The sequence below is a fragment of the Lutjanus erythropterus genome, chromosome 14, assembly GCF_056507025.1.
Source record: "Lutjanus erythropterus isolate fLutEry1 chromosome 14, fLutEry1.hap2, whole genome shotgun sequence".
Lineage (NCBI taxonomy): Eukaryota > Metazoa > Chordata > Actinopteri > Lutjaniformes > Lutjanidae > Lutjanus > Lutjanus erythropterus.
In genome coordinates this window covers 2,638,743-2,658,938 of record NC_139330.1, presented here as the reverse complement: position 1 = coordinate 2,658,938, position 20,196 = coordinate 2,638,743, and the positions used below count along the sequence as shown (strand labels likewise).

Below are 20,196 nucleotides of genomic sequence, written 5' to 3'. Positions count from 1 at the left end.
ATCCCCTAACTGGCCACCAGTCAAAATAAGCCTTATTCTCGGGGGTTTATATTTTCTCCTGGCCGGGCTTGGCTAGGCACACTCCGTTAAGATGGCAGCCAAACAATCTCTCCTCTCCTCTCATCTCCACCGTTTCGTCCTTTCTAATGCTAATGCCTGGATGGATATATCCCCATTTCCACTGGCATGCAAGGAGGCCAAATTTCTGATTAACTCCCGAGACAAAGTTTCATAGCATCTAGGTCAAAAGCTGCTTCAAGTGGGAACAGGGGAATGTCAGGCTTTGTTTTCATACAGATACTATAACGTGAAAAAGAGTTGGTCACAGTACAGGACAGGGCAGGTCTGGCCTTCTAGAAATTTAATTAGAGTTAGAACAAGGGAGGTTTGGAGATAGAAGAGAAATGGATTGTCTTTAAAATGTGGACAACATTGAAAATTTAGGGATATGATAGTGGCTGTGTTACTGAAGGCATATCTTCTATTATTTTAGAATTTTAAAACTTTCCAATATGAACACTACACTAAAAAATACAGTTTAAATAAAGCAGGAAGTATTGCCAGTCAGTTTCAATCTTTTACTTGCACTGTGAGTGAATCAAAAAGTCACAGAAGAAGAACAGTAAACCCATTGTTCTTTGTGAATTATTTGCATGCATAGAGGATCAGATCCAAAGCCTGGTATCACTGCCATGCAGCTTGATGTGATGAATGACTCTGATGTCATCCATGGATACCAGATTTCTTCCTCTTCTTTTTTTTTTGGAATGGTATTCTAACATTTTTTCCCAACATTATATCGTACACATGGTCAACAAATCACAAAAGCACCAGGCTAAGAGACCACACTGATGGCCCTGCAAACTGTACTCAGGCACAGCAGTGCATTGTGCTGAAGCACTGCTAAAAGCCACTTATACACTTTATGCATTTGCATGGACACAAAGGTGCATGTTACATAAATTTCATCATCTCTCCATGCTGCAAGGGCATGTGTGAAATGTCTGCGTGTAGCCGAAAATGTATGACCATGTGGCCTTGGCACCAACAAGTGTTTAATTCATGGTTACAATGAAAAATGGTAACATGCTGATGTTTGCGGGTCATATTTAATTTCATCACATCTTAATTTAGCATGGTAGCATGCTAACATTTGCTAATTTGTAATGAATACTAATTATAGCTGAAATCAGTGAGTTTTACAGGTATCTGGTCATAAAATATTGTTGGACAAATTGAAATTTTGACCTGGTGATTGTGCTAGATCAGATGTTGCAGGGACCCCTCACTGTATTGATTATGATTGTCATTATGATGATATGACTATTTTGGCTCTCATTTGCCCTTACCTTTAGCTGCTAAGTCAGAATTGAAACATGGCTAGAGTGTAAGGAGAGTGACCAGATCCCAGCGTACCCAAATCTTCCCTACATTTTCAGTTGCGTACAGATCTGGTGACTGTGAGGAACACAGGATGCAATTCACTTTCATACTCAATATTTGGAAGCATTCACATTTGTCCACGCCGCAATTAGACCATTTTAATATAAATGGAATGCTGAAATTACATCTCATTCTCACTCCCAAGACATCAAATACAGCAGCACTTCAAACTATAATGCTGTAGGTCATAGCAAAATTTCTGGAGGCTTCCTTCTAACATTATGCTTTAATGTGCCATAAAATTCAAGTGACGTATTATAAAGAGAAAGAAAGTCTACATTTGAAGGACGTAGGTTGGATGGATGGATTAAGCAAAGACAAGACTTTCACCCAGGAGACCAAGGAAACCAATTGTCAACGCTGAGTTATTTTTAGGACATGACATGAGTGATGCAGGTTACGTGCATAAGTGACATGAATTTACATGGAAAATGTGGGCACACTTACCTGATAATTTTTCTTGTAACATACATATTTTAACCCAAACCACAAACTTTTCCTATCCCTAACCCAAGTAATATTTGTGCCTTTATTTTGAAAGTCTACAAGAATGTTGCACATTTACTACTGCAGCCCATTCTCTCCAGAAATGTGCGTGTTGGTCAAATTTGCAAGCAGCTTATTTGGACTGGTATATCTGTTTATTGTTAAATGGCATGGATGTAGCAAGTGTCACAAGAAGTTTAAATTACAAGAAAATCTGGATTTGTAGGAGGTGGATGGATTGTTTAAAAGCATCCTGTGTAAAATGAAAAGTCAGTGTGGCATTATTTAAAGTATCGAGGAACAATTTTGTTATGGACGTGACATCCATGTGCGAGTGATGCAACTTCTGTCATGTGATGTAACAGTTATTTTAACCCAAACCACTTTGCCTAACCCTAATTAAGTATTTTCTGTGCCTAAACCTAACCAAACTGCAACATTTTACAATCTAAACAACATGTGTAATGTCACGTGACTTACCTAACATAGTTATGGTCTGGTGAACTTGTCGCTGCCGGTACTCCCCACCAGTAATATATGTTGTTTTGGGAATATTTAGCAACCTATTCTGTCACAAAGGCATGAGGATGTGTTACTCGACCATGGAGCCCTGTACATGCAGAAGTGATTTTAGAGGGATACATACAGCATCATAGTTTGAAGCATAGAGCCACTGACCAAGTTGCCATATTTTTGAGCTGGGAGTGAAAATTCACAGTTGTAACAGGTATAATTTGTGACATACAGCAAAAATATTTTAGGATTATGTGGGAACCAGTGGCTGTGCTACTTTGAGGTTTTAGGACAGTCTGGCCATATTTAGACTCGTATATCTTCATTGCTATGAGTTTGAATCAAACTTGCAACACTTTGAAGCCCGCTGTCATCTTTCCTGCCATTCTCTCTTAAACATACTAGTCTTTAAAAATAACAGTCGCGCTCTTAAAATACCATCAAAATGTTCAAAAGGCCCTCTCAACTTTTAAATTTACCTTTGGTGATTGCACATACACACGCTCATGCACTCATTGTGGAGTGGTGATTGAAAGTCTTTGTTGAAATGCTCACAGCTCTCTCAGCGCTCTCAAGTTTACCTTTTGCAGGTCGTACAAACACACACACACACACACACACGCACACACACATACACATGCAGTTGTGGCTGGCGAGAAGTTTGGCTCGTGTTTGGGAGATTTAATGGGAGGACGCTGGCATTTCAATAAAACACAGGGATGGTTTATGGTTCACCCTGAGCTCAGCCCGGTCACTTAGGAGCCTCATCCTCTCTGGTTATTAATTCTGTCTCCCAGAATGTGTGCGTGTCTCTCTGCATGTGTGTATGTGTGTGTGTGACATCTTGTCGACTTCCCGCCTCAGCCATTTTGGTTTCTCCGGCACTCTTTTCTCCTCATCCTTCCTCCTCCTCTGTCTGAGATGAAGACATACGAGGACACTCCCTGGAGGGTGCAGTGCGGTGCAATAAAGAAACTTGAGGTCAAATGTACACTGAAATCCTTCACCCCTCTCCCTAACACTGCACACACACACAAACACTGCACACACACATGCAGACAGGTCAAATGTACAACGCTAGAGCTGGTTACATAAACCAGATGGCCGTGGCTGGCATGAAGCTGCTACAACATCCAAGAGTTGTGTGTGTGTGTTTCTCTTTGTGTGTGTGTGTGCATGCTTGTGTGTGTGTTGAACCCTCTCTCCTTGCAAAATCCACCAGGGACCTTGTTTGTTGTCTGCACCCCACAAGGGAAACACTGTCAGCTTTACAACCACACTGGATCACACCGCACACACATACACACACACACACACACACACACACACACACACACACACACACACACACATAGACATACACACACGTTAGAGGAAACTGTTATAAACAAGGTCTGTGTCTCAGTGTGTGATGGTGTGTGGACTGAACTTTCCCACCTTTTGTGTGTGTGTGTGTGTGTTCAGTGTGTGTGTGTGTGTGTGTGAGTATGATGGGACCTGGAGGGCTTTCAAAGCCTTAGCAGATACAACCCCGACCCTGACAATGACTGGCACCAGATCACTGATAACACAGACACTCACACACACACACACACACACACACACACACACACACACACACACACACACACACACACACACACACACACACACAGCCATCCAAAATGAACTCTGTTGTCTTTTTTTCTCTGGGTTATTTCTTTCAGCATCATTCTAAGATCACAGAAGTGTTTATCAGTTGCTAAAAGGACAATGTGACCTTCGACCTTTGACAGTTGCCTGCAACTTTTTATCTTAAGGGACCCATTTTCTATCAGTTAGTAAACTGACAACCCCTGACTAAGTGACACAATGGATACTTCATGTTATGTTCGATGCATAACAATAACAGTAGGAAACAACTGATAATAAGGCAAATAATTTACGCAACTGCAGGAAGTTTGTCAAATGAGTTTTGGTTGAATTTTGAGCAAAATATTTCCCCATCAATTTCCCTGATATTTTTGTGAACTTTTAAATGAACTTTTAATACAGTTTACAAAGTGCATGGACAGACAAAGCAAAAGACCAAGATACCCAGGAGGCAATATCACGACAAGAGGCCAAACAAAAGCCAAAATCATAGGAAAATTAAGCTAAAATTTACATAAAACTAAGACACAAGCAAAGGAGACTAAAACACAAACACAGTAGTAGAGATAAGAACAGGGAAAACAAGAAAAACATATCACTAAGTAATAAACTATATTAAGTAAAAATATATATAGTATCATTTTTAACTATTATACAAACTTAATAGGTTTCTTTTTTGACAAATTCAGTATTTTCGTTTTCTTTGCCATCGTTGGCTGGTTATCAGAGGGTAAACGATCTATGAATTTAAGTCTTAGAGCCCTTAAAATCAGCAGACCTTCTGGTGACCCCTAAGGCTGGTCAGGACCCCCACACTGGGATGTTTTTTGGTGGAAAAGAAAATCAAGGTCACAATTAAATGTCATCTTCTAAATCTGATTATTTTCAGTCAAATTTTGGTGACTTTGATCTTATTCTTACATCTTTGTCCATTATAATTGTTGGTCATGATAACATTTTACGTCACAACATCCACTGGAAAATTTTGAGAAACACAGACGATGGCGAACATCGATTGGGACACAAAGAATGGGGGGATGTGAATTAGATTAATTCACAAATGTGTAGCAGCTAATTAGTCTGGAATCTCTCAATTGATTTTCCAAAGGGCACAGAACAAAATTCCTCTGGATGCACTTGGTTAGACCTACAACCAATCAGAATGAAACATGTTACGTAGCCCTGAGCAGGACATGGAGGTTGGTTATGATTTGCCCAGTCTGACAAAACTCAAAGTGTGACCTGTTACCTTCTGGACAGGTGACGCTTCTCTGTCAGTCCTTGTTTGAAACCTGCCCCAAATTTAATAAATTGTCGTGGTTTTCCTCCCCGAAGGTGAAGCCAAAACATCTTGATCGCCCCCTGGTGGCTGCAGGGTAGGTCATAAATCCTGCAAAAGGTACAGAGTACCAAGCAGTACCTTTTTCATGCTGGTGTATTTTCAGGTGTTCTTTTTCCTGATCATTTTGTTTTTAATTAGATATTTGATGCTTTAAGAAGCAGGTTTCACGTCATGATTGACAGCTGAGCTCTGCTCTCAGTTGAGTCGACTGGCTGTATGAGCGAGCACTTGAAAGCATGGCTCCAACCCGGATTACTACTGTGCAGGCATTTTTGTACAGTGGAAGGAAGTGGAGACACATTGTGCATTTTTATTTACTGTCAACGGTCCTGACAAGCGAGGATGGGTGGAAATCTGTCTGAGCGGCAGGGTGGCCAGACGAACCTGTCAGAGCAACTAAAACATGAGCTTGCAGATTTGTCTGGTGCAAACAAACATTTCAAAAGTGATGACAATCTACACAAGGTCAGATCAAAACCACAAAAACACAAGCTGAGAGACAATTGTTTGGGTTTGTGTTCAGTCTGACTTGAAGACAAGGGTTTAAATTGATTTTTGCTGAACTATTTTTTTTTTTGAAAGCTTTAGGAGGCTCATGTGTGTAAAATCTTCTCATGATCCAAAGTCAGTAATGTAAAATTTAACATGCACCATCTCTTCTGTGCATAACTATGTAATTTTCTCTCTCTTCCTGTTTTTTTTCTCCCTCACAGTTTATAGAGACATGCAGAGAATGAGCTGCGTCCCAGCAGAGCCAGTTCTTACAACAGGGGGGAGTCCCAAACCTAATATCCACAACACAGAGCCTCCTGCTGTAAAGGTGAGCCTCCATATGAAAATATACACTCCTCAATCATTGCTTTTATGAATATGATACAGACAGGCTGTAAGATAAACCAGCTGTATATCATGTGGAGAGGTCACAGCACTTTTTATTGTTGTAGTGTAAATCAGCGCAGGTTTATTTGGGCTCTATATTTGGAGGTCTGGTAGTGTGTTATATGGTGTCTGGATGCTTTGTTTTGGAGCTAAATTAAAAACTACTGTATATACAACCTTTACTGTATCTGATCATCACATACTAAATCATTACCTTCTGCCTCCTGGCATCCTGGTGACCAGAGCGGGTGTGTGTGAGTGTGTGCGCTTGTGGTTGTGTGTGTGCACTAAAGACCCTGATGGGTGATGGCATCGTTCAGCATCGCAACATAGCCGCTGGGTATGTGTGTGTGCAACCATGAATGTCAAAGATCTTTTACCCACCGTCCCTCCCCCCTCCTCTCCCCCTCTACCCACCGTCAGTACACACACACACACACACACACACACACACACACACATACGCACACACACACACACTCATAAACACCAGCAAAGAAGAATGTCAGGGTGTCACATTGAGCGACGGCAACAAGCGCGTCAATCTGTTTTGACAGGTCCAGCTTCTATCACTGCAACACACACACACACACACACACACACACACACACAGACACATACACAGATGCCTATAAAGAATATAACACAAGCATTACTTTACATTAAGTATAATTTATTTTTAATGTTGATAAAAAATAGTTCACTGCTAATATTGGTGGTTTTACTGTGGCTTATAGTTCATTCAGATCAATCTTGTTGTCATATTAGAGTTTGATTACATGTGTGTGATTAAATTACTTTCATATTAGACATTGATTGAATGATCATAATAAGATTATATTGCATTAAATTCATAATACATTAGGAGACCACTTGTAGATAATAACTGGATTTCATTCCTGTGTTGTAGCTCATCATTTCATGACTTGTCTGTTTTCTTGTAGGTTATATATAGAATTTACATTATTATTTTTATTAAGTTCATTTCTTATCCATAAATAAATTAAATTCTTTAGTGTCCATGTGTCAGTGAGCATGACACTGAATCTCAGATTGTTCCTTCTGTCTATGTAAGAGAAAATGTAACTCACTTGGGACAAACGTGTCGGCAGAATGAACGTAATACGAGCGTTAATTGCAGGGGGTTCAGTCTCCCGGCTCCTCCTGTTCACATGTCGATGATGGTTAGGCCAGAGTTGTGTCACTGTGTGTGATGTTCATGCATGTACGTGGATCTTATTTTGGTAAAAAGTTACATGGTGAAATAATCATAAAAAGACAAACACCGCTAGATAAGGACAGTAGTTGAAGAAGTAATCAGATCATTTGGTTAAAGGTGGAACATTTCTGTATTAAAATGTCTAAAAACGACTAAACCAATGTTACATAATTTGTTGAGTTGTGTGCTATTATTAGGGGGCCAAGCCCGCGGGGGCTGGGAACCGCGAATGCAAGCATACGCGGTTCCCAGTACCAGCGGTGCTGGGAACCCTATTGTTTTTGTTCGGATTTTTATTATTATTATACTACTTCTTATTATTATTATTTTCTATTTTTATTCTTCCGCCAATAAAACTCATGCTGCAGGCTAAACCGTGCAAGGTAGGGTGGTGCAATTTGGAGGGCTGGCCCACACCCCGGCACGTACCTCAGACGCAAAAAACTGCCCATGTACGCCTGTAGGGGGCGCTATAACCAAGGACAACGCGTTTTGGCCCATAACTCCCACACCGTATGTCGCACATTCAAAAACCTTATATCTCCCAATTCCTTGAATGGAGCTGAGTCACTTTGTAATTGGCCACGCCCACTTCCGCCTAAATAATTTTTTCGCAAAATCGCGAAAACTGGAAAACCTGCTTTTTCGAACTCCTCCTAGGGATTTTGTCCGATCTGCACGAAAATTGGCCCGGACACTCTTCTGCTCCTCATGAGCTTAAGTTATCAAAAGATTTTTTTTGGGTTGAAAATTCCGCGAATTATTAACGAACAAATTTCCGTAGCTAGCCGTAAAAATGGAAAATGTTGCATATCTCGGTCAAAGTACATGCTATCGACACCAAATCAGAGATCCTTGGTTGGCATGAGACTGGGAGCGTATGAGCTGAATTTGGCGAATGTCGGCGCCTAGGGGGCGCTAGAGATATGGGAAGTTTATATCTCTAGAACGGCTGCACCGATTTCTACCAAATTTGGTCCGTATGATGTAGGGCCAGCCCTGAGGCCATATCTTCAAGGGGGTCATGACAGGTCAATGTGGGCGGGGCTTATTACAAGATAAACAAAAAAAATTAATTTCTGCCAAAGTATAACACTTAGGGCTTTGAAATTTTATGGGTACATTTAGAATAGGACTCAGATCCCGCCTACCTAAAATCGCACGTGTGCTCCACTAGGGGGCGCTATAACGCATTTTTGCCTATAACTTCCACATTTTAAACGACCCGTTGAAAAATCTTATATTGCCGTATTCCCTGAATAGCACTGGATTTTCTGACGTAGGCCACGCCCACTTTTACCGCAAATTCCCGCCGCTAAGTCGCCACATGTCCGAAACCTACTTTTTCAAACTCCTCCTACAGTTTAAGCGCCATCTGCGCCAAACTTTGCACATACGATGTCTAGACGTGTCTGAGTAAAACTTATCAAAAGAACTGTTGCACGACAAAAAATGCGCTAATTATAACCGAACGATTTTTCGGCTAGCCTAAAAAACACATGTTGTGTCATATTTCGGTCAAACTAAAGTCTTTCGACTTCAAACTTAACACGTTGGTTCCAGAGGTCATCCGCAGACTCTGTGCCAAATTTGGTGCGGATCGGCCAAAAGGGGGCGCTACAAACCCAAAAAAATCGAGTTTCCGAAAAGTTGCTCGGATTCCTACGAAATTCGCTGTGCATGATGTGGACTCCCTCCTGAGGCCAACCGCCAACTTACGTAATGATTGGTCAAAGTGGGCGGGATTTATTACAACAAATCAAAATCACCACGCATTCTTCCTTTGGCACTAACAGTGCACATCCACTACAGTGAATACTGCAGCTCAGCATCAGGCTGTGTCCTGACAATTGCCCTGAACTGGAAGGTCGCAGGTCGGACGACGGCGCGCGTCCCCGCGATCGCCCCGAGCCCCGCGTCCCTCGGAGCCCGCGGCCGTGGGTTCCGAGGGACGCGGGGAACGGCTCGCGCGGGGAGGCTTGGCCCCCGTTCATAACTGCTTGCAGTTCTAGTTCCAAATGTTTCCATGTTCAAATTCAGAGAAATCTGTGATTCTATTCAAGGTAACGTCTGGAAATGGCGAACATGACTAAACCTGACATGAATAACACTTAAATACATTTCTACATCTTTGAAGAGGATTTCGGCCTGAGTCATGTCAGATTTTCATTGGCAGTGATGGTTGTTTGAAGACAACTCCCATGATCCCACGCTACGTTAAGTCATCAAACTAAGTTTCTTTGTTATTGTTTTGATATGAGAGACCCCTAGTGACAGCAATTATTGCATACTGTGTGTTTAATGAAAATACCAGTAACACAACGTAAAAATACTAAATAGTTACTGTAGGTTTTAAATAATGTAAAATAAGTAAAATGAAAATAACTGAAGTGCCATTAAACTGTACTTAAGTGGGTTTCTAACCCTGCGAAACGAGTATCCAGTAAATTTAAGTATTAATATAAAGTAATCAGTTTATTCTAACAGTTTATATGTGTCAGTCACTCACTACCTGCATCACTATTATTGCAATCTATGGCTCTCTGTTTACATTTTCTGTCTGTCTCATTGTTTGTGTGTCTGTGTCACTCCTTGTCTCCTCACCCCTCCTTTCCTCTCACTTTCTCCCTCTCCTCCTCCTTCCTCCTCCTCCTCCTCCTCCTCCTCCTCCCTCCCTCTCTCTGCGAGCCCACGGCCCAGCAGTAATTCTGTGTTTATCAACTCTTTATTATGGCCCCTCGCATCATCATTTACAATGGTAGCATCTGCTCATTGCCTAGCCCGAGCATGGGGCAAATTGCTTTTATAGGAAAAAAAACAGCCAGTGAGGACACACACACACACACACACACACACACACACACACACACACACCAGCGACTGTGCACAAATCAAGACACCGAGCCCCGGCCTATTTACAGCGGCTGTTAACTTCCCTGGCAGAATCACACACAAACACACAAACACTTCACTTCTCCTAACAGGATCAAATGATTAGCTGGCCACCATCGGCGAATCAAAATGAGTCCCAAATCCAATGAGGGAGCTGTTTTGATTTTCCTTTTATTTATTTATTTATTTTTTTTACATCTACCTGACGCCGCAGTGTGAAAAACAAATATCACATCTGGCCTCAGCGCTCTAATTTCTGCGTTTGGCTCGGTCTAATTTAGCTGCTACAGCAATGTGGGAAACAGTGGGTAAGCAGAAAATGGCAAGACATCCTCTCTTTGTTGTTCGCATTTAACACATTAGCGTTCCCTAAATGATGGGGATGAGGAGACGGCGAGGTGATCGTGTGGAGGAACCTGGTAGAGGGAAAAAGAAAAATTAACACAGTGCTTGTTAAGAGCTATCCCTCCAATTATGAAAAGCTCCTCATCTCCGTCCTGTAGGGATGAGGAATGAGAGGGCAGCAGTTTGGATCTGTACAGATGTTTATGTGTAATTGGCTCCAGAACAAAAACTGGAACCGGACTGAAAGAAATAAGATGCAAACATACAAAATAATGAAAAGCTTTTCCAAGATATGGTGCTATTTAAGGAATCCTGTTATGAGCTTCGGCTGTAAGAAACACTCTTTGATTAATTTATTTTTTAAATAACTGGAATGATTGCCATAAAAAATAAGGTAATGATCACAACTATTAATAGCCTCTATTAAAACCAATAGTAAATTAGTATTAGTGGTTCTGGTGTTACTTGGGGGGGGGGGGGGTGTATAATTTAAATGCTACACTCAATACATCCATGTTTACTTGCTAAATGTTTTCTTGGCACTTTGCTACATGTTTAAGTGAGTTATCATAATCAACTGTCAATTACTGAAGTTGTATGCATGACAATCTGAGTGTAAACAACTTTATTCAGGAATATGCATCATGTGAGCACAATTTAAACTAAAACAGTAAAGTTATTTAAACAAGATAAAAGATGAGATAAAATACTGACATTTAGTTGTGTAACTTCCCTAACAAATGTGCAGTTTATCAAATTATCTACAGCAGCTGACATGCAGTGTACCTGCTAGGACTTTTCTGGGGTCTGTGGACAGTTTCCCGTGTTGCCTGGGTGGTAATCCACCCTTGCTACTCTGATATATTGCTTTGCCAATAAATATGTGATCCAATATTACATGACCTTCACTTAAAAATGGTCAGTTGTCCACCTCTAACATGTGTAGTCTATGTGGTGCAGTTAGTCTGATTACACATTTATTGCACAATAAATCAGTAAATTTACTTCACAGGAAGTCATTAACTTAAAATGATTCTGATGTGACTTTTTTTAATGAATTCCACATGACAATGCATGTTTTCTTAGTCTTGATATTATTCTGTACATATTATGTGCTAAATACAATTATAGACCATCATCTGAACAAAGTGCTTCATGCAGTTAAAAAAAATGAAAATAGAGGCATACCACAATCTGGCCACAGCCTCACAAAAAGTAAGATCACCTTTACACCTCAAACTACTCTTAGGGAAGCAAAGCAGCAGCTTATCTGTTTATTGTTGTGTTCTAGCCAAGTGTTTCCCAAACTTGTCTCCTGGGAAAGTGATTTTTTGAAATGACAAACCATTGCGTTAAAATAAACCGCATCAATAAAATAATTCAGTCGTGCATAAATGAACATTCCTGTCTATTTTTACTGCCATTATTTGCATCATTCTATATTATCTTGACGCTTTATTGAAAACACACGTTAAGACTTTATAAATGAGAAATAAATTCATTTAGGCTGAATAAACAGGGCATTTCAATGTTTTTATTTCCTCTTATCAGAAAACAACATAAGACATTTTAGTCTACTTCATAAATGAGACAAAATAAATGCATTTAGATGGAATTAACAGGCTTTTGTTTTTTTCCTCTTATCAGCAAAACAATTAACACATTTTAAATGCTTTATAAAAGTTGTACTGCAGATATAAATCTTAAATTTGCAGAATTTACTCTACAGTTTTTTATTCATTCAGGGACCCAAATAAAATCTTCTGTGACCCATCTGTGGGTCTCAACCCAGTGTTTGGGACTGACTGTTCTAGCACAAAGTACAGCTGTAGCAGGTCACTCAGAGAAGCTGGAGTTCGCCTGTTCAAAGTTTTAAAAACAAAAAAGTAAAACATTGTACTAAACTTAAAATTTTACTGGTAGTCAGTGCAGCAGCATTCAAATCAGCATAATATGTATAATATGGCACGATTTGTAGTTTTAATTTTGGACTCAGAGATATAAATGTACAACATATTGGCTATCAGCAGCTTTAATTAAGTGTTTTAGTGTCCTTTATTGTCCATCAAAGTCCAACATTTATGTCTCATCACATGTCCCTCTCAGCCTTCCATGTCTTCTTCTTTTTTCACTTAGCTGGGGGACTGTTTTGATGCCACTGTGCACCAAGTGCCTTGTAAATGCTGTGACCCCTGACTCATAGGGGACCTACAAGTGTGTGAGTGTGTGTGAGAGAGAAAAGAGCTATGTCCCCAGGATGTTAGTCAAAGGGCTGCGATGTGGACCCTTTGAAGAGCCTCTTCACAATGTAGTGTATTTTTCTTCTTTGACCCCCCCCCCCCCCCCCAACATCGCGTGCTCAACCCTGCGTTTGACGTTTGTTGGACATTTTGTTAAGAAAAAAACAAAACAAAAAAAAAAAACAATAACAGCACAGACGCATGCACGCTTTTGACAAACACACTGAAATGTGGACACACACATGCATCCTTAAAAACCTCCTTAGAGAGAAAGATAGAGGGAAGGCGAGGGGAGGAAGAGAGAATGAAAGATGAGGACAGAGAGCAAATGTGAGGAAGATTAAGAGGGAGAGAGAGGAAGACAGAAAGCTAGAGAGAGAGAATCGCCTCCCTTTGGCAACAGTGCTGGTGTCTCTTTCATGTCCTCCATGCTTGGATCTGAGGCTCCCTCTCCCAGCTGGGCCTGGTGTGCATGTGTGCAGCTAAGTGCTGGCTAATTTCCCCTCGGATCTCCCCGCCGTAGCCTCTGATTTCCCCCAACCGCCCCACCGACACCACCAACACCACCGCCACCATGGCCTGGTCTGTGTGGAGTGGGGATTGGCAGAGGGGAGGGTTAGGAGTCAAAATGACATCATGCTTAGTGATGGTCGGTCAGGAACACAGTCATCTATTCAGTGATTACCTACTGTAAAATATTAGTCTACACACAGTAAGAGCAGATGCTAACAGTCAGTAACAGTCAGTCAATAAAGATGCTCTCTAGAACCATAAATAAACCCAAAATAAAAGAAGTAATCAGTTCGCACAATTGTTTTGACTTTATAAACTCAAAAGTTGGAGATTATCAGAGCTTAAATATTTAGAGTTGGTGTTAAATGTACTCTTGATTATCGTTAAAATGAAATGATTGATTAAGCCTATCGTTTAAACTCACTCAAGTCAGAATTCACCTCTCATTGTGATAAGTTGACAGAACTCTGTGTTAAATGAAAATTATGAGCTCAATAAACACAAAAGTAAGAAAATTCTACTTGCGCTTGACATTTTCAAGTTTGTAGAACTTAGAAACAAAATTTAAGTTTTCACTACTTATTATGATTAATTAGTTTTACAGTGTTCCACTTGGAACACGTAGGACCCAACACAACGGGTTATACCTAGAACCATCTGTTTCACCCAGAACTCTACAGAGAACCCTTGTCTGGTACAATGGTTCCACCCAGACTCCTCTCTGGGGGTTCTATCCAGAACTTTTCTACCTTCTAAAGCTGCTAACAAGAACCCACCCAGGGGGTTTGACCGAGAACCATTTTATATTCTAAGGATTGTATCTAGAATGCACCCAGAATGTTCTACTGAGAACCTTTTAATATTTTAAGGGTTTTATCTAAAACACATCTGGGTGGGGTGGGTTTTACCAGTAATCTTTTTTTATATTCTAATGGTTTTATCTAGAACCCACCAAGGGGGTTCTACTGTGAACCTTTATATATTTGAAGAGTTCTTTTCTAGAGCAAACTCAGGAGGTTCTACCAAGAACCTTTTTGTATTTCAAGGTGTTTTTTTTTGGAGTCCACCCAGAGGGATCTGTCAAGAACCTTTATTTATATTCCAGTGTTTTTATCTAGAACCCACCAAGTGAGTTCTACTGAGAAACTTTTAATATTATGGTACAAAGAACCCCTGACAAACTCTTGACAAAAGCATTTTTCAAGGTTTTCAAGGATTTCAAAGATCCTTGAAGAGCTCTTTCTTTTAAAAAAAAGTTCTTTGGATGTAAATGTTCTTAATGGAACCCTTAGTCTTACAAAGAACCCTTGACAAACCCTTTCTTCAAAAAAAAGGTTCTTCAGAAGCATATAGTTCTGTATAGAACCTCAATTCTAAGAGTGGAGGGGGTCTCAAATGCTGATGATAAATATGTCCATTTTAAAAATGTTAAAAGAAGCTAAAGTTTGATATTTCCCTTCGCTTCAGTCGATGTTTGAATGCACGTGCGAACATGAACACATCACTGTGTTGTTTGAACAGCAGATGGCACCAAAGTGCATTTGCCTCTTTAGGATTTGTCGTACCATGATGAGGTTTTGAGTTAAAAGACGCATTGCGAGTGGAGCTTTGTTGTGGTGCTCAGTTCAAAGATTTATCAATCCAGTCAGCCCCTTCTGTGAGCGCACATAAGAAGAGAGACACAGTAATTGCTTTTTTGGTTTGTGACCCCAAATATCTGCGTGTGCATTTTAACTAAACAAACTTCCACATGTTGGAATCGTCATTCAGAAAAACCTTCACAGTGTGCAAAAGGCGATCGGTCCACACATAGTTGAAGTATTGTGTGCTGGATTCTATTCAGGTTCGACAAAATTGTTTGTTTTTGCAAAATTATTGTGGTGTTATTATTTATGTGTGAGAGAGGTACATGCATTTGCTTCAAGGGGAACTCCACAGATTTTACACATCAAAGTCTGTTTGGAGGTCTTTGGGAGGACTTCTGCTTATGTTAAAAAGTTTTAGTGCCGACATCATGGTTATGACACAGTGTTAGCTGCAGAAAGAAGACAGAAGAAGAAAGGCAATTATGGTTTAACATGATGATTAAAGGATTGAACTGATAAATTCATCAAGAATTCTCATGTTTGTAGCACAGACTTACATAAAGTATCATCTGCCATTGTTAAAAAGCAAGTCAGCAAAACCTTTTTCACAAGTTTGAGGGAAGACTGGACACAATGACTCACTATCACCTCTTGAGGTGCAAAGCAGTTTTGCAGGACAGGGTTATGTGTGGAAGGGAACCCCATTGCACAGGGACCATAAGGGATTCTGGTCTGGTTCTGGGACTCTGTTGGCGTTTGAATAACCAATAGGACCCCAAAATGGACCTGATGTGGTATACAAACATAGTTCCCTCTAAGGAAACTGTACAAGCTTACGGAAAATGCCCTTTTCAGCCATATAAACTAGGGTTTCACAATATTTTTTTGTCCTATAACCTCTCTTCTAGGTATCAAAATTGTGTTGACCCAGGAAATTAAGAAGATCTTCTGATGGTGTTTATTTAAAATAAACCTATAGATGATAGAAATATCAGACTAAAATCTCCTCACAGGTGGAGAATTTGTTCTGTAAGCTCACATCCAGAGAGGCAGCGTGGCGACACTTGGGAGGCAGGAGGACTATAAACCCAGTCAGCACTTTTTCTTGTGTATACATGCTGCTTATGCATGGATGTGTGTGTGGGTCATATGTATACAATATATATTTACGAATGCACGCCTTGCATCGGAGTAATTCATATATTTATGTATGCACAGCTTGTATTGGAGTGTAATTCATATAGAATGCCCATATTTTATTCCCCATTGGCATATGCACATTAGTAGACCCTCATGTAGATGTTACAGATTGTTTTATTCATTCTCCACACATCAAACAGAAATGACACACACTCCCTTTGTGGGGAGATGACAAGGAGAGGGAGGAAACACAAAGGGTGGGAGGGTGAAAGAAAAAAAATAGAGAGAGAGAGACAACACATATGAATGCTGCTTCCAGCCATGGCCGAGTTTAGAAGGAGCCTGGAAAGGAGAACACATTCCAATGTAAATAACAAAATGGCCGCCTTTCATCAACGCTTATTTCATTCTGGAAAAAAAAAGAAGAAAGTGATGAGACATATGTCTAAATCTGCGCTCGCAGCAAGCCTTTTGATGTGGCAGAAAATGTCCCGGGGTTGGATGATAGACAATGTGAATGCTACGCTGTGCATTTTCAAATTTGACTCTTCTGCTTGTTTGTTTTATTTTTATCTCTGTTTTTAGTCGCCCATTTAAGGACATTTTTCACACAAACAGGATAATGTGTAAAATGCATAATTTCTGCACAAGATGTTTCTGCTCGTCTGTAGGCACAATAGAGCATTTATTCCAAATACGGGAAGCACATTGATTGGTGAAATTGAACACAGAAATCAAATTGACTGCGCACTTGCAGTAAGCCATCATTAACATAGACATGCAATTACTGCATTTACACAAAACTGCTTCCACAAGTTCTGAATGTGGAAACTGAGTATATTTGGAGAAGAGATTTATACAATGTGCATTTTCTCACCCAGTGGGTCACACTCTGATTCAAATGTAGAAGCCAATCCTCAGTATTTGTGGCCATATATAACTGCATGTATGGTGCATTCATGTTCTAGTGTAAACTGCTCGACATCTGAAACTTGACCACTAAACTGTCATGCACCCACAAGCTTTGTTGTGGGAAATTCAAAGGTTGTTGTTTAAAGTAGTCCCAGCAATGTTGCTTGTGATCTGATTCAAATGCAGCCATGTCTATATAATTATGACCCCGTGTCAAAGGCTGCATATATACGGTAGTTTAAATAGCAACATGTTCTTTTTTTTTCCTCTCTCACATTGTCACATTTAAATACATTTTGAGACCTGAAGAGAGAAAATTACGCTACGACTAAAATGTACGACTTAAAAACTTTGTTTCACGGCCTCTTGAGGTTCAGCTGCACAGCCGTCATGGGCCACACTTCGGGACTCACTGGTCTAAATCATTACTGAAAATGCAGCAGGTTGGTAGCTGTGGTTTTATGCCTGTTGATTCATGTCATCATACTGTGTTCAGATTTGGTCATCTAGAAATTGGGCAGGAGCTGCCTGATGATGGGCTGCTTGGACCCCCAGGATGGGTCGTCATTGCATTGCATCAATACAAATTTTTTTTGTGAGGACAGAAACTTCAAATGACTTGTCCAAAGACACACAGACAGTGTTGAAACTTAAGTCCTCCAATAAAAGTCTTTTTGCCTGTAAAATCCATGTGCTCCCGCGGTACTTTGGATAAGTCTTCTGAAGTTTCTCCTGGCCCTGGACCAAGAAGCTCCGGACAGGCTGATCGCTGCTGCTTGCAGATTTGTTTGAGTGTGTGTAACTTTTAACTCTTCATCTAACAATAATTTTGTCTTTGATTTTGATACAAAAAGTTATTTTACGTGTGCAGGCCAGAACATTTGAGATTGGCTCAGTTGTGCCTTTTAAACATGTTCTCATGATCCCTGAGATGTAGTAAGTGGAAAGATCAAGCGAGGGCCAAAACCTGAAACTGAGTGGATATGAACTTCAATGTTACACCAGCGTTCCCAGGCTTATAGGAACTGAATTGGGGTACGGTACTAAATGACCAAACACAGGATGAGGAGTCTGTTGCAAATGCCAGGGCCATTTTCTGATTCCAATCCATCACTAACTGTGTTAAACAGGTGTTAAAGTTCTATGTTACATGGCTAAAATCTTGTATTTCTTTATAACAGACTGTTGCTATGAAGAGCATGACATGCTATGGATGCATCTCTAATCATAGAGTCTGGAGGGGCAAGAAGAAATTAATATTTTGTGTCAAATTCTTATATTTATATATTTATATATTTTGGTAGGTAATTAGGTAATAGCAGGTCATTATTGTGACATTGAGATTCAAGACGCCTCTGCTTCGTGTCAGGATCCTGCATCCTGCATGTCGGGTTAATGTCACAATAACAGCCTGCTCTCTGTTCATTATCCTGTGCCTGTTTTGATGTGCTGCTTGCTTTTATGAAAGTTTGGATTTTATTCTACGTGTCATATTTGGTTTTATCCACAGGTAGATGTTTATGCACAGAAACTGATTGTACAATTTGTTGGTCACAACATTTTGGGTGTCACATCAGATGTGCTGTACTACTTTTTTTGTTTTTGGGTGGAAGGTGGATAAATGTCCTCAGTCCAATGGTCCAAGGACCACTGGTCGTAGTGGCAGTATCACATATACACACAAACACACACAAGGTCCATTAGCAGGCTGGCCAGATGTCAGTGAATATGTGGTTTGTTTGCCTCTCCAGTTTCAGCCAATCACCAAGCCTCATTTAATGCAATTAAAGAAGACATCAATAGTGTGCCATGATTGGTTGAGAAGAACAGCAGAGAGCACAGAGAATGTATTCTACCTATAGAGAAGGTAATTAGCACATGCTGGTCATTAGTATACACACACACACACACACAACATGACCATTACACAGTTACACACACAGTGATGGGCAAGCTGCCATCTGAGGGGTCCTTGTGTTTGCCATCAGTTCAGCTGATGTCATATACTGAAGAGGTGGTACACACAGTCGTTTAAAAGTGGTCCCAGGAAACAGTCTGCGCAGCGCTGTGTGTGTGTGTGTGTGTGTGTGTGTGTGTGTGTGTGTGTGTGTGTGTGTGTGTTGTAGATTTATTAAAATGACTTCTAAACATGGCCCATCTCTTTGAGGTTCCCATGAAGAGGTCCTGCAGTGAGCCTTTAAATGAAGGATCAGAGCAGACCCTCCTAACATGCCAAGCAAACACACACACTTCTTCTCTCTCTCACACACACACACACTTACACAAACCACCCCCTCCCAATAATCCCTCTCACTTGTAATGGTAGCCATTTGCCATTCATTAAGATCAAAATGCTGTTTTGTGCCAGGACAAATTGCAAAGCTATTTCATTCACAGCTTGAGGAAGGCCTGAGACTCCGCTGGGTTTCTTTGGGCTGTTTGAGCACCCGAGCAGGGCTAGCTAATGTGGCTAACAGGCTCTGAATTGTATAGTGAGGTAAAGTGGCAGGGACGGGAAGCTGGAGGGCAGCAAGCAGGGGGAATTTTTAATGTTCCCTGTGTTTTTTCTTTTCTTTTCTTTTTTTGTTTTTGTAGCTTATCCTTTTCCTTCATGATACAATTACGTAAGGTTTCTTCCAACTGCATATATTTATAATAGTGTGAACAAAGTTAATAACATGCCACAGAATTTACTTTAAGTTTCTACAAGTTTCCTGCCCATCCAAGCCATCAAATTTCTCCAACTGTGGAGACACCTAACATTAGGTTTCATGCACGAACCACTCATAAGAAAAGATTTGTTCTTAAGTGGCACGTACAAGTGATCTATGAGAGCTTGTGGCATTCATCCAATTTTTCTGTATTTAAAATATCCTCTTCGGTACAAACAAAATTGATGAGAGGTCCAGATTTGTCATAGGAGTCATGGACAGATTGTCTGCCTTGCTCCACATAGCAACAACTTGTTTTACTTAAGAATCACATTGCCTTAATCTGAACTGATTCAGTTTAAATATCATACAAAAAAAAAAAAAAATCAATGTACTGAAGCAA

The 20,196-nt window shown here is 40.3% G+C and overlaps 1 long non-coding RNA gene across 1 annotated transcript in view; it reads left to right on the top strand.

Annotated features, from left to right (window-relative positions):
• Positions 1-20,196, top strand: part of LOC146315015 (uncharacterized) — a 186,871-nt gene that overhangs the window by 2,357 nt on the left and 164,318 nt on the right. Inside the window, exon 2 of the long non-coding RNA XR_014771834.1 lies at positions 6,130-6,236. This is a non-coding gene — a long non-coding RNA (uncharacterized LOC146315015). The remainder of the gene's footprint in view (positions 1-6,129; positions 6,237-20,196) is intronic.